Below are 12,168 nucleotides of genomic sequence, written 5' to 3'. Positions count from 1 at the left end.
TGGGCTCCACGGGCAGCAGCCTGGAAGTGCCTGAGGTTTGGGTGAAGGTTTGGGGGCTGGGGGCAGCTTTGGAGTGCCTCGAGGTGGTGCCTGGCTGTGGGTGTCGAGCAATGAGCCGGGCGGTGGTGCAGCACGTGTGGATGTAGCCCTCGCACGCAGAAGCTGGGAGCAGCTGCCGGGAGGCGATTCTCCCTTCCCAGCCCCAAAAACGAGCTGGGTTTGTGGGGAGGCTGTGCTGCGCTCCGGGAGTGGCAGCGGTGGCAAAGCAACGCCCAGTAACGGGGCTTTTGTCCCCTACACGCCCCTGGTCTTAATCCTCCCGGCCCTGAGCGAGTGTAGGGGCTGCCGAGGGGCCGTGCCCAGGCCGGGAGGATTTTGGGGAGGAACCCAGGGCGCTGAGCCAAGTCCCCGTTGAGTTTTGGGGGCTGCCTCGCTCTCGGATCGGGGGTGTGGCCCTTCCTGCTGGGGTCTCTCTGTGGTTTCGGGGCCCGGCCGGGAGAGGTGTGTGCACGGAATAAAATAAAATGTCTGTCTGCGTGGAAGCAGCGCCGTGCTGTGCTCGCATTGTTCCGCGCTCGGGAGAAACGCGTGGAAGGACTTTGTGCAAACACGCTCTGGGGCTCGGGGCTTGCCAAGCAGTGTTATTTTTCAACCTCTGTTAATAGCTCGCCTCTCCTGCCTGCTGCCTTTAATATCCGAGAGGCCGCGAGCTCTTGAAGAATTAGGAAACGAGATAAGATGGCCCGATTGGGGTTCCTTCTTGCTCGTTTTCCGTGACACAGCCGGCGTGTCGGGGATGCTGGTTCCGCGATAGGTCGCGGCGTTTCTAGCCGGGGGTGCGAGATGCAGGCAGCATTTGGGCTCAGGGATTGCCGTGGCTGAGCTGGGAGGGCGAAGGCAGGTTCTGCGGTACGTGGGTACACTCACACGGGGCTCAGGGGGCTGCTCCGTCCCCGCGGGAGCGCAGCCTGGCTTCTCTGCAGCCCCTACAAATCCCCCTCTCCGAGGCCGGCTTGGCGGTGAACGCCCCCGTGCTCAGCGATCCTTTAAGGCACCATCTCCTTCCAGCCGGAATAACGAGCGTTTGTCTGCCTCTGATGCTTTCACTGCTTCCCTGGGTAAATCGGGGGTTTTCACGGCCAACTTCCAGCCTCAGCAAAAGCTGCTCGGGGAGCAGCAAATGGCTGCAGACGATTCCCCAAAAAGACAGTAGGATGCCACGGGGGGACGGCGCAGCGCCGGGCAGGGAGAGGCCCCGGCCTCTGAGGAAGCAGCCTCGTAGCCGGTGCTGTTTGCCGTGTCTGAATTATGATTTCCTCTTTGTCCTGTTGAGAAAACAAAATGTTCCTAGAGGCCGTCTGATGCCTGCGATGGCTTTTGCTCAGGTGCCTCCGTGCGCCGGCAGCAGCGGGCCCGGGGGAGAGGCGCGGTGCTTCGGGTGCCGCTGTGCTTACGGGGCCCGCTCTGCGGGGTGATTCATCCCCCGTGCTCACGGCCCGGAGTTGCAGGGGCATTTCTGCACGGGCATTTCCTCGCAGGCCTGTTGCAACGCGAGCACCGTTACGACCTACTGCCCGCTGTCATCGCGCAGGCGGTTTCTGCTTCTCCTGCCTCGTGCGGGCTAAGCCAACAACAGATTCTGCTTGGCTGACAAAAACTCCTGTTGTGTTCTCGTTTTTCTGGGCCCTCCTCACTTTCCTCCTCGTGCTGGTTTTTTAGACTTTCACTGGAAATCCTTCTGACTCTGCGGAGAGTAACTTGAGGTGCAGCGCCAGTGCGTATGGGACCGTCGCCTGGACAAAAAATGCACACGCACAGCTGTGGGTTTTACCTGTTTTCTGTGCCCAGGATACCCAAATTCCTTTCATAGCAGCTTAGGGTGATGGTTGAACTCACGCCTTCTGTTCCATTCCCCAGAATTGAAGCCCACTAACAATCGGCTGTAGTGCTGTTATAATGGTCACGGGGCTAGGACAAGAGCCGTCCCGTTGCAAAGGCTCCTGCTCTCTTCTCGTTGTTCCTTAACGCTTCTTCTCTACCAGGGAAGATCATATTCATCCAAAATGTCTCATGGGCAATTCTGCCCAGATAGTGTCGCTGAATCCGTATTATTTAGGTCAGCATTTTTAGGTGTACATTACTTATGTATTTCAGAAGAGCTCCCTTTCATCTGGCCTGCATTTTTCCCGTGTTCCTTCAGCCATCTTCTGGTAGCCTGTTGGTTTTCCCACCTTCCTTATGCATCCAGTTTCTTCTCATTGCTCCTTTCCCTCAAAGGCCCCGCACACTCCTGCTGATAACCTTGGCACCATTCTCCCTTTTTTCCTTGCTTCTCTATTTCCTTACCCACCTGTAACCGAGTAACCTTCAGTTATGAATCTTAATTTTTCTGTTTTCTAGTTAATTTTCTCTTATTCTCGGGATTTAGAGGCTATTACTTGCGAAGCTGCAGCGGCCACAGCCCATTATTGCGTGGCTTTTGTTTTTCAGCTGGACAATGCTCGCAGGATGTGTTTTAATAGCTTTGGGGTTTTCTTTCTCTCTTAGTGAATAGCAGGCCTTGTCCCGCAGTCAGGCTTTCTGAAGGTTCTTGGATGCACTTCCCCGAAATACAGTCCCGTCAATTGCCATTTATTTCGGTCCGCTCCTACCTCCTGCCCGAGGCTGCTGGCTCCGAGTATTCCTTTCTTTCTTGTGAGCTCCTTTGTCAGAAGCAGACCCAGGATGTCCATTTGAATTTCATGCCGTGCTGTGTATATGAATAATTTACTCATTTTTTCCCCCTGGTGTTTATCGAGTCCCTTAACTGAAGCTTTTCCTCTGCCTGTTATGTTCCTTAATCTGCCGTCAGGCCACAGGACAGCGTTCCCATTTCTCTGCATTTATGCCTTGCTCGTGTCACCTCGGACCGACGAGACGTTCCCGCTCCCCTGGGGCTGACTTTGTTGCCCTGCTCCTTAGGGGAGCATCACCCCTTATTTCAGGGGCCTGAGCAAGCGGGTGGAAAGCCCAGATCCAAATTTACCAGTTGTGGTGAGAATTATTTTTGAGTGAAGGATCTTTACCGTGCAATTCTTTAGAATTGAACTTTTTTTTTTTTTAAAGGAAAATGTAAATGGTTTTTGTTTCAGTTGAAGAAGCTTCGAAATGGATGCCCAAGTCTTTTCCGCAGGGCTGCACTGCTGCTGTTGTGGCACTTTGGTCTCTCCTCATGCTCTGTTCTGAAACATGTCATGTCGTGAGACCTCTCGTAGCGTGGTGCCATATTCCTGAGCCTGCAGGGGGTCAGATCTGAGGCGCTTGCCCACTGTTGAAGATACCAGCATAGGAAATGATGGGGTGGTGGCTGGGCTTGCTGCTGCCATGAAGAATCACAGAAGCAGGGAGCTGTAAGGAAACTTTGTGATCACCATCAGTAGGTGAGTTGTCAGAGCTGGGTTTCAGAAGCTGCTGTGTGGCACAGGCTCCTTTTCATCAAGAGCTGTCCTGGGCACCCCGGACGATGGAGAATCCCTCGTTTCTGAAGTCTTCACAACACACTCTGCCCGGCTGCTGCCTCTTCGCCCCTGAAGAACTGCCTGCAGCTGAGACCTGGAGGAAGCTGCTGTGGTTCTGTGGACTAATCTTGACCTGGTTTCAGTGCTTTTCCCAGCTCGGCCACACTGGCCCATCTCCAGCATGCTCGGAGAGGCAGCGGTGTGGCCTGGCCAGCCCTGCCAGCTGGCGAGTGTCGGGCTGCAGCCTGCCCTGGTGGGCAGAGAAGTGGAAAACCTGTTAGATTTGCCAAAAAAAAGGTCCGTGACTTCAGCATAACGCCTGGTTTCAGCACGGCCCAACTGGATGGAGAACAACGCTTCTTCAGAACCTGCACTTTTGGGTTTTCTGTCTGCCCCCGGGTTGCTTTTGGGCTAGACCCCAAGCGAACGGCTGGAAGTTCAAGCACAGTGATCTGAAATGAGCACTGACTGGTGTGATGCTTCCCGAGGAACATACCCATCAAAAAAAAAAAAAAACACAATACAAAAGCTGGCTGCAGGATGCAGCCTCGCCACCGCTTTGTTGGTTAGTCAGCTCTTTTCTCTCGTTTCTCGGGAGGCCGTTGTGCAGCAGGAATGAATTCCGTCACGTGCTTGCTGTTAACCAAGTCGCTCGTTTGTAAAGCGGAGCAGGAAGACGACCTTGTGGTTTGGACGCTGAAGCGAGGCTGAGATGCGGAGCCTGGATCTGGAGCTGCTTGCTCTGTGCCTCTCTCACGTTCCTGGTCCCCACACTTTGTTCCCAGCTGCTCGTTTCCAGGCCGTGGCGTTGCTGTTTCCTCGCTTGTGCTGTGACCGTGACGTGTGGCAGCGTTGCTCCGAAAGCCAGCGTCCTGCTGCAGCGTGCCAGCGCTCGCCAGGGGAGGAACTTGTCCTTTTTGGGGAAAATGGGGCCTTAAGAGACTGCTTGTGCACTCTGGAGAGACAAAGCTGAAGCCAGAGGAGATGGCTGGGGGCTCTGCTCTGGCTTTGCAGCCTGGGGAGCGGAGATGGGGAAGCCTGAAGGTCTCAGAAGGGAGCAGCAGGAGAGAAGCCCTCTTGGAGCCCCATCGCCAGGAGTGCTTTCCTTGCTGCCTCATCCCGCAGAGCCCCACGTCCCATTGTGGTGGTGCCGCCTGTTCTCCAGGGGCTGAGCTCCCAGGGTTGGATGGACATGGGCGAGGAGGAAGCAGAGGTGAAGCGATCCATCCAACAGCTAAGGAGTGGCAGAGACGGGGATTAAATTTCCCCTCTCTGCCCCAAGCAGCGAGGTGTGGCCGTAGCAGAGCCTGGGGGATGTGGTTATATCACTGCAGCTCTGTGCATCTGCTGGGGCAACACTTGGTTGCTCTGGGTTGTCCTCACCCAATTTTTTTTCCCCCAGTCCCCAGATGTTTGGGTGTTGCCAATAAACGAGCCAACTCCCCATCCAGTCTCCCCATTCCACCCTGGCTCAGACCACAAAGATCCACATGTCACAGAAATTGGTGGTTAAAGGGGGGTTGGAGGTCTTGGCTCTCCTTTTCCAGCAGGATGCGAGTGCAGGAGAGGGGCTGGGAGGGGACGGTATGTTTTCAGGCCAGGCTGTTTGATGACTAGCAGCCTCAGTTTCCAGCGAGGCACCCGTGTGGGTATTTAACGCGAAGGGACGCGGAGTGACAGGAGAGTGGTTTCAAGTGCTCCCATTCATCCTCTGCACAGCACAGCGTGCTTGCTGCCTACGTATGGAGGTAAACGTGCCTGCAAGCCACTGCGGCAGCTGGGGGAGGAAGGCTTTAACACCTCCCTCCTGCCCTAAACCTCTGCCTCTCCGGGGCCTGTCTGAGAGGAGGGAAAGGAAAGCTCTTAACCTTATTATTGGTTGTGAATACAGCACGCGATCCAATTACTGCCATCCTTTAATCCGGACGCCGTCGCACCACAATTAAGGTGGAGGAGGCTTGGTTCCCTACCCCTGCAGGCAGGGATGTGGTGCCTGTGGAGGAGGAAGGCAAGGCAGTCGGTTACCAGCCCCCAGACCTTATATTTCCTTCTGAAAAATGATGAGGCAGCGGTGTCCCACCCTGTTGGCAGTGCCAGGCACTCCTGTTGACGTGAATACGAACGGGCTCGGGGTCCCGAGTGACAAAAGATTAATAACTCTGCTTAATTACAACCTACTTTTTTCCTACCACGGTGAACGTGGATGACTTTTCAAGGAGAGCTGGCTGTGAGACGCGCAGGCAGGTGGAACTCTAGGGGCAGAAGGCAATGCTAAGTAGATCAAGGTTTAAAATCCAGGGTAGCTGTGATCAAGCAGTCCGTGTTAGTAAGCGGTGCAAGAAGCTCCCTGGTCTCTGCCTTCAGAGTGGATATCGTGATTTCAAGCCAAAGAAGCTTTCTGCTGAGGTCACAAATGTTCGGTGCCCTCCTCTGCTGGGGAGGGTCTCAGGCTGAGCCAGCTCTGCAGAGCATCTTCCTTATTGCAGCCGGCAGCACGGCACCCTGAAAGAGGTTATGAAAGGGAAATGTGGAGTTACATTTGGTTTTGCCAGCAATAGTGGTATTTGATGATGCAAATAAAGCACGTGAGGTTTTGGAATTCTGTTCTGGTTTAACCCAGAAATCAGTTCAATTCAGCTCAGGGCATAGCGAATGTTTGCTGCTGAGAGCCCTCGAGAAGGAGCCCCGGGTCATCGGTGATGCTGGTGGGTTGACTTCTGATGTGGCTTCTCTGCCCAAGATGAGGGACATCCTCAGCAGCAGCAGGTAGAACAGCAAATGCTGGGGAAAAAGAATCTTCTTAACAAATAAATTAATAAAAAAATGTTGTGTGAGGATTTCTGGAAGTACCTTTGGAGTGCCCTGGCTCTGGGTTCTTGGCTCACTGCGTGAAATGAAGCCACTGAAAGGGAGATGACTTGCTCCTTTCCGGGTTTGAGTGAAATTATCTCGTGCTGCCTGAAAGGAGGCTTTTGAACAACTTCTTCTTCCCTTATTTTGCAATCATGAGTCTTTTCTTCCCTCAAGATGAGATGTGAGCTCTGCAGAGCATCTGTTCCTCTTTGGGTGTGTAACCAAAGTAGGTGTGTGCACGCACCTTAAAGACAACAATATGGACCTCTGTGGCGAGTAAGCACCTTTGGCAAGGACGTTTGGAAATGTGTGCTCCAAGAGACCTCTGCACTTGAGCTGTGGTGACGCAGCTGTCTGTCAGTCCTTCCTGCTTCTCCCCGCTCCTGTGGGCTCCTTGGGCAGTACCAGCTCAGCACCCTGGCTTCTGTACCTGCAGGGTATCCAGGGCTTTGCAAGTGCCAGTCGTTGCTTCTGAGTGATACCTTGGCATTAGATAAGATGGGTAATGAGGGATGTGAATCTGTTTTGTGCCTAGTGACCTTGTTCTTGTGCACAGACAGCTTGAGGTGTCTGGGAGGAGAAGAAGCTGCCGAGCAGCCTGCTGATGGAGTAGGTCTGCTAATGACAGATAGCACGGCGAGGCAGCTGGAAGTAAAATGACCAGAGCAGTGAAACAAGGTAGTGGAGAGTTTTTCAGGCTTGGGAATGTGGAAGGGGTTGGGTATGACTGATTAAAACACCTTTTCAAGAAGTCTCGCTTTGCACTTTAAGCCATGTATGTGCATTCATTGCCCATCTTCAGTTGCCCAACGTTGGGTTTGAGATGCTGTCTTAAGATTTCCAGCCTGAAACACAAAGATTTTCTGCTTGCGCTGAGTTTCACCACATTAATAATAAATTTCCCATATGGAGGACAAACATACAGCAAATCCACCGAAGCTAAACACTTCCTTACCCACTGTACTTTGTGCTTGAGTGAAGCTCACGAGCTCTCTCGTGGTATAGATGCAGGTCCACAGCAAGTGCCCTCTAAATATATCCATCCAAGCATGATTCTGTCTTCTTCTCTCATGGAAGGACATCAGTAGCCTCTTCCACATGGACGCACCTGAGAAGAAAAGTGCTTTGAGTTGCCCAGGTCTCACAGAGCTACTTTCTTTCTTGCCCCTCTTTCTTCCCCCCTCCCTTTAGGTTTCCTTTAAAGCACTGTGATTCTTCAGGCAGGCTTAGGTTGCTTTTACTTGGGCTGCTGAGGGATGCTTTGGGGCAATATCATCCTCTGAATGCCAAGCCTTTCCTGTCCTTGAGAATAAAGGTCTGACTGTGAAGGCTCACGCAGCCCTTGCTCTGAAGGAAGGTGCCCAATGCAATCAGGGATTTCCCAGCAGGACAAGCCGTGTGTTTCCCAGGGGCCGTGGCTTTTGGATGAAATGGGTGAGAAGCCCCTAAAACAAGGCTTTCAGCACCAAACCTGCCTCCGTGCTGTGGATGACTGGGCTTTATCCCAGCTGGATGCAAAATCCTGCTCCTGACAGCAGGCAGCCCGTGGTCACAGCTCCGGAGCGGAACAAACCTGGGGAGCAGTAGCTCCTTCCTCAGGCACCTGCTTCAAAGCAGATTGGAGAAAGCCGAGCTTTGAGGTGTGTGGCTGTGTTTTTTTTTTTATTCTTCCCCTGTCCTTTGGGATGCATTTCAAGCTGTTTCTCAATGGCTGTTGGCAGCCTTCCAGGCTTCGCTGGCTGCCTTGCTGAATCACCTGTAGTGCGAATAGTTTAGTAACACATGAGGATTGCAGCAAGCGCGAGGGGCTGTGACTGCAGCGTGCAAAGTACCCTCTGGTGCCCAGGAAAAGCCTGCCTGAAAGTGGTGGTCGGGGCCACTTCTTAGCGTGAGGTGATGTGAAAACCCAGCGTTGGCTCTCAGCAGCTGACACCCCTAGCAGGGAGCCTCGATGAGCCGGCAGGAATTGTTTTCTCCCTTCCCAGTTGGATTTCTCACCAGCCTGAAGGAGAAGTGGGGTATTGTGTTGGGGATGCTGCCCCTTTGGACACAGAGGAGCACTGCCCGGTGGGACTGCAGAGCTCGCAGCAGCTCCGCTGGCAAGCAGAGAGACATTTGGCTGAAAACCCACTTTGAAATGCGGCTGCCGGAAGGCTCCTGTGGTTTTTGATTCCTTCATCCGTGCTAGCCGAGCTCCATCTCCTCTCGTACAGGCTTGGGTGAGATTAGTCAGCCTCGTTTTTGGTGGGGAGGGGGCAACATGTGTTCCTGCTTTCCAGTCCTTCCTGAGGAGCTCCTCGCTCGGTGGGTGAGGGGAGGAATGCCAGAGCTGCAGGCTGCTGGGGATGGATGCCTCGCCTTTTGCTCCTTCCTCCCGAGAAACCTCCGCTTCCCCTGCACCCAAACCCTGCACCCAAACCTCCTCCCTTCCCCAGGAGAGGGGCAGGGGCACTGGAGCTGTCTGTGCAGCACCGGCCGCAGATATTGATCTCCCATCAGTGGCTCCGCTTTTAGACCAAGCGGGAAACCGGGTAATTACAAATCCTATTTCTTAGAAAAGGGGAAAAAAAAAAAATCAATCTTTTCTCGAGCCGAGTGCCGCCATTTCCTGTCAGCTGCTTGTCCCTGGGCATACAGAGAAGGAAAGCTGTCTGTGGCCCTTCTGGGAGCTGTCTGAAGGGCTGGCTGACCGCCGTGGGAAGCAAATCCCATGGCTTGCTCTACCTTTGTGGAGTTGTGCTGTGCCAGGATGGGAATCAGACCTTCAGAAAGCCCTAACTTTGCTTCTCAGGATAAAGGCTCAGGTGCTGTTTAATGCAGCAGTGACTTTAAAGCTGTTGAGCTTCCCTCTCTGGAGCTTTCAGCTTGGCAAATGTTGGAGTTGACTCCTGCCAAAGAGTATCCAACGCTGTGCTGCCGGAGTAGTGACCCCAGAAAGTGGGCCATGGCTTTATCTGCATCCCCTCTCTGAAGGGGTGGCGCTTTTCAGCCTTGCAGCTCCTTATTCTCTTGCCATACCTTAAAAAAAGGACAATAAATTTCAGAGGTGGCTTGACATCAACCCAGGCTATGTTGTTACCGATAGATGAATCATTTTTCTGTGGGTTTTTGGTGCGTTGCCATTTTCGGTTTACCCGAGCAAGTCTGGTGCTTGTGGATGCTCTCCAGGAGGCCAGGCCTGACAGACTTTCAAAACTGATGTCCCACCTGAGCTTCAAAAATATGGAAAAACATCCCAGTAGGAAGGCTCACCTGCTGGGCTTTGACGTGATCCTGACACTGAGTGGTTTTCTATTAATTCTCTCCTCAAATATCAGCTTTTTTTTTTTTTTTTTTTTTCTTTTTCTTTTTTTTTCAAAAACTAGATGTTGTTTGGCATCTTTCATCTCCTGTGAGGCAAATAGCTGGGACACCTGGCCCAAAGCTGTCGTGTGAGCTCTCATCACAGCCAGCGTAGTCGCTTGAAACCGCAGTAGCAGATTGCAGGATTGGGCACAGGACAAAACAGATGAAATAAAAGTACTCAGATCAAGCCAACAACGCCGTGACGATGGAGATGCATTCATACTTTTGGGTGTGCTGAGGGAGAAGAAGGTGAGAGTCACCCTGAGGTGGCTAATTGCTGCTGTCTCGCCCTGAGTGGAAGCCCTGATAGGTGCGCCTGGCATTGGGAGCGCTTCCCCCAGGTGACTCACGCCTTGGGCTGGTCAAAAGAAAGGGGAAAAGCTTTGTTCCTATCCCAGGCAGAATTCCAGACCCTATACCGGGTGCGATACTGTGGATGGCATCAGTTGGCAGCCCCAGCCCAACAGCTTGGGACTGGCAGCCCTCCTCTGCTGCTAGCTGCAGCGCGTGCGTGGCAAGCTGCCTCAGTGCTGGCCCACAAGGAAACAAATCATTATTTTCTATTATTATTATTTTTTTTTTAGGTTTGTTCTTTGCTGGATTAACAGGTTGAGTCAGTTCATCATGTGCTCAAACACACGGCAGTGGGGGGGGAATCACGGGGAGTTGAGAACAAAGCACAGGGCCTGCTGGCTTGTTGGCGTCCTCCAAAAGGGACGTCGGTGTCCCCAAAGAGCCAGGGTGATGCTCAGTCTCTTGCAAGGGCCTGAAAGGAGCCTGGAGAAGAACCATGAGATCTGTTTGAACCCCGGGGATGTGGGGGGAAAGCTGTGAGCAGTGACTGGAGGGTGCCCGGCAGCGCTCCGACAGGCACGGCCTGCGGCGTGAGGCGCACCACACGGAGCCCTGCAGTGCTTTCTGTCAGGGGCAGCAGTGTCAGGAGAAGGTCTTCCTGGCTTAACCCTCCTCCTTGTTTTGTCACTGATGTCTGGTTTGATTACTGTGGCCTCGGTTAAGGTGATTTGTAGGATAACGGGGCAGAATAAAGCATTTCTCACCCAGCACCAGTCATGCTGAGTGTTACCAATTGCTGTCAACCCCCGGCACCTTCATGAGGTGACGCCTGGAACAAAATTCCCTGCAGAAATGGAAATATGTCCGCAGCTGAAAGAAAGGCTCTTCTGCAAGGACCGAGGCACAGTGGAGCTGCACTGAAGCACTGGGATTCCCCAGGGGATTGCAAGCAGCGTGTGTGTGTAAGCACTCCTCCTTTTTCATTATATGTGAGGCTGGTACAGATTTTCCTGGGCACGGGGTTGTTTTAAGCCCAAGTGGCCGTGCTGTAGCTGGTCTGTGAGCTGACAGCATTCACTGACTGAGCGGCAGCCATCTTCCCAGAGCTTCCAAATCTTGAGCCAGACACAGCTCAAGCAGGAGCCAGGGGGGTGTGCTAGACAGGTTATCGCTGGTGCTCAGATACCAGCCTCAGCAGCAGCTGTGCAAAATCAAGACTGACTCCCAGAAAGAGCTAGCAACCCCTAAAAATGCACAGTTGGCCTTGTGTCTTATGTCTGCCGTCAGTGAGGCACGTGCACGTGCGGGATTTATCCTTGTGCTTTGCAGGTTTTGGAGCTTTCACATCCTGCAGCGTCACCAGAGGTGAGGGTGGGCTTGCTGTCGAGCTGTGATAGCGCAGGGGGAGGCAGGAGCAGTGCTGACAGAAATGCAAATGGTGGACGAGCCTCACGTTTCAGGTTGTCTCTAGAATTGCTGGAATAATGTCTGCTTCCTACGTGGCACTTGCGAGCAAGCAGAGGGGCCGACAGGAGTGTTTGCATGAAGCCTGCTGACTCTTGCTGCTGCCGCAAGCCGAAGGGATGGAGGTGTTGTATGGCTGAGGCTCAGCCAGGTGCTCAGCATCAGGTGCTTCAGCTCAAGCTTTGAGAGATGCTGTCCACAAGGAGGCGGGGGAAATGCCCGTTTTTTTTCTGGGATTTTGGAAAACGCTGGAAGACTGCCGTGCCCTGACTAATTGTCAGCCCTTATAAGGTGGTTCGGAGGATTACTCACTGCACTTCACTGAGCCTAGCGCTGTGTTTTTATTGCCTCTTGTGCTGAAGCAGGCCAGGCTACTTCTCGGCAGAGAGCACGCTGCTGGGCTTGCACGCAATGCAGCGCACGCTGCTCCGAAAGCGGTGTGTGCAGTCTTTGGAGATCTCAAACGTGTTGTTTTTTCAGATGGAAAAAAGTGGGGGATCTGTCGTGACGGCTGCTGAAAGACCTGCCCACAGTACCTTTGCAGCCCATGCGGGATGTCCATGCTGTCTCCCCTGCAGCCCCTGCTTGCTCACTCCCGTGGTAGTGAAAATATGTTGTTGCCTCCCGGCTCTGGTGCATTTTGGTCAGAGCGAGCTACGCCGCAGTTTAAAATCAAGCTTTTTGGAAGTAATTTGCTGTTTTCCTTTTAGTTGAG

At 53.2% G+C, this 12,168-nt stretch overlaps 1 protein-coding gene across 1 annotated transcript in view; it reads left to right on the top strand.

Annotated features, from left to right (window-relative positions):
* Positions 1-12,168, top strand: part of LOC311208297 (phosphofurin acidic cluster sorting protein 2-like) — a 43,404-nt gene that overhangs the window by 1,220 nt on the left and 30,016 nt on the right. The gene's annotated exons all lie outside the window — the stretch shown is intronic.

The sequence above is a fragment of the Netta rufina genome (genome assembly GCF_964035555.1).
Source record: "Netta rufina genome assembly, chromosome: 3".
Lineage (NCBI taxonomy): Eukaryota > Metazoa > Chordata > Aves > Anseriformes > Anatidae > Netta > Netta rufina.
This window is presented reverse-complemented; position numbering and strand designations above follow the sequence as displayed.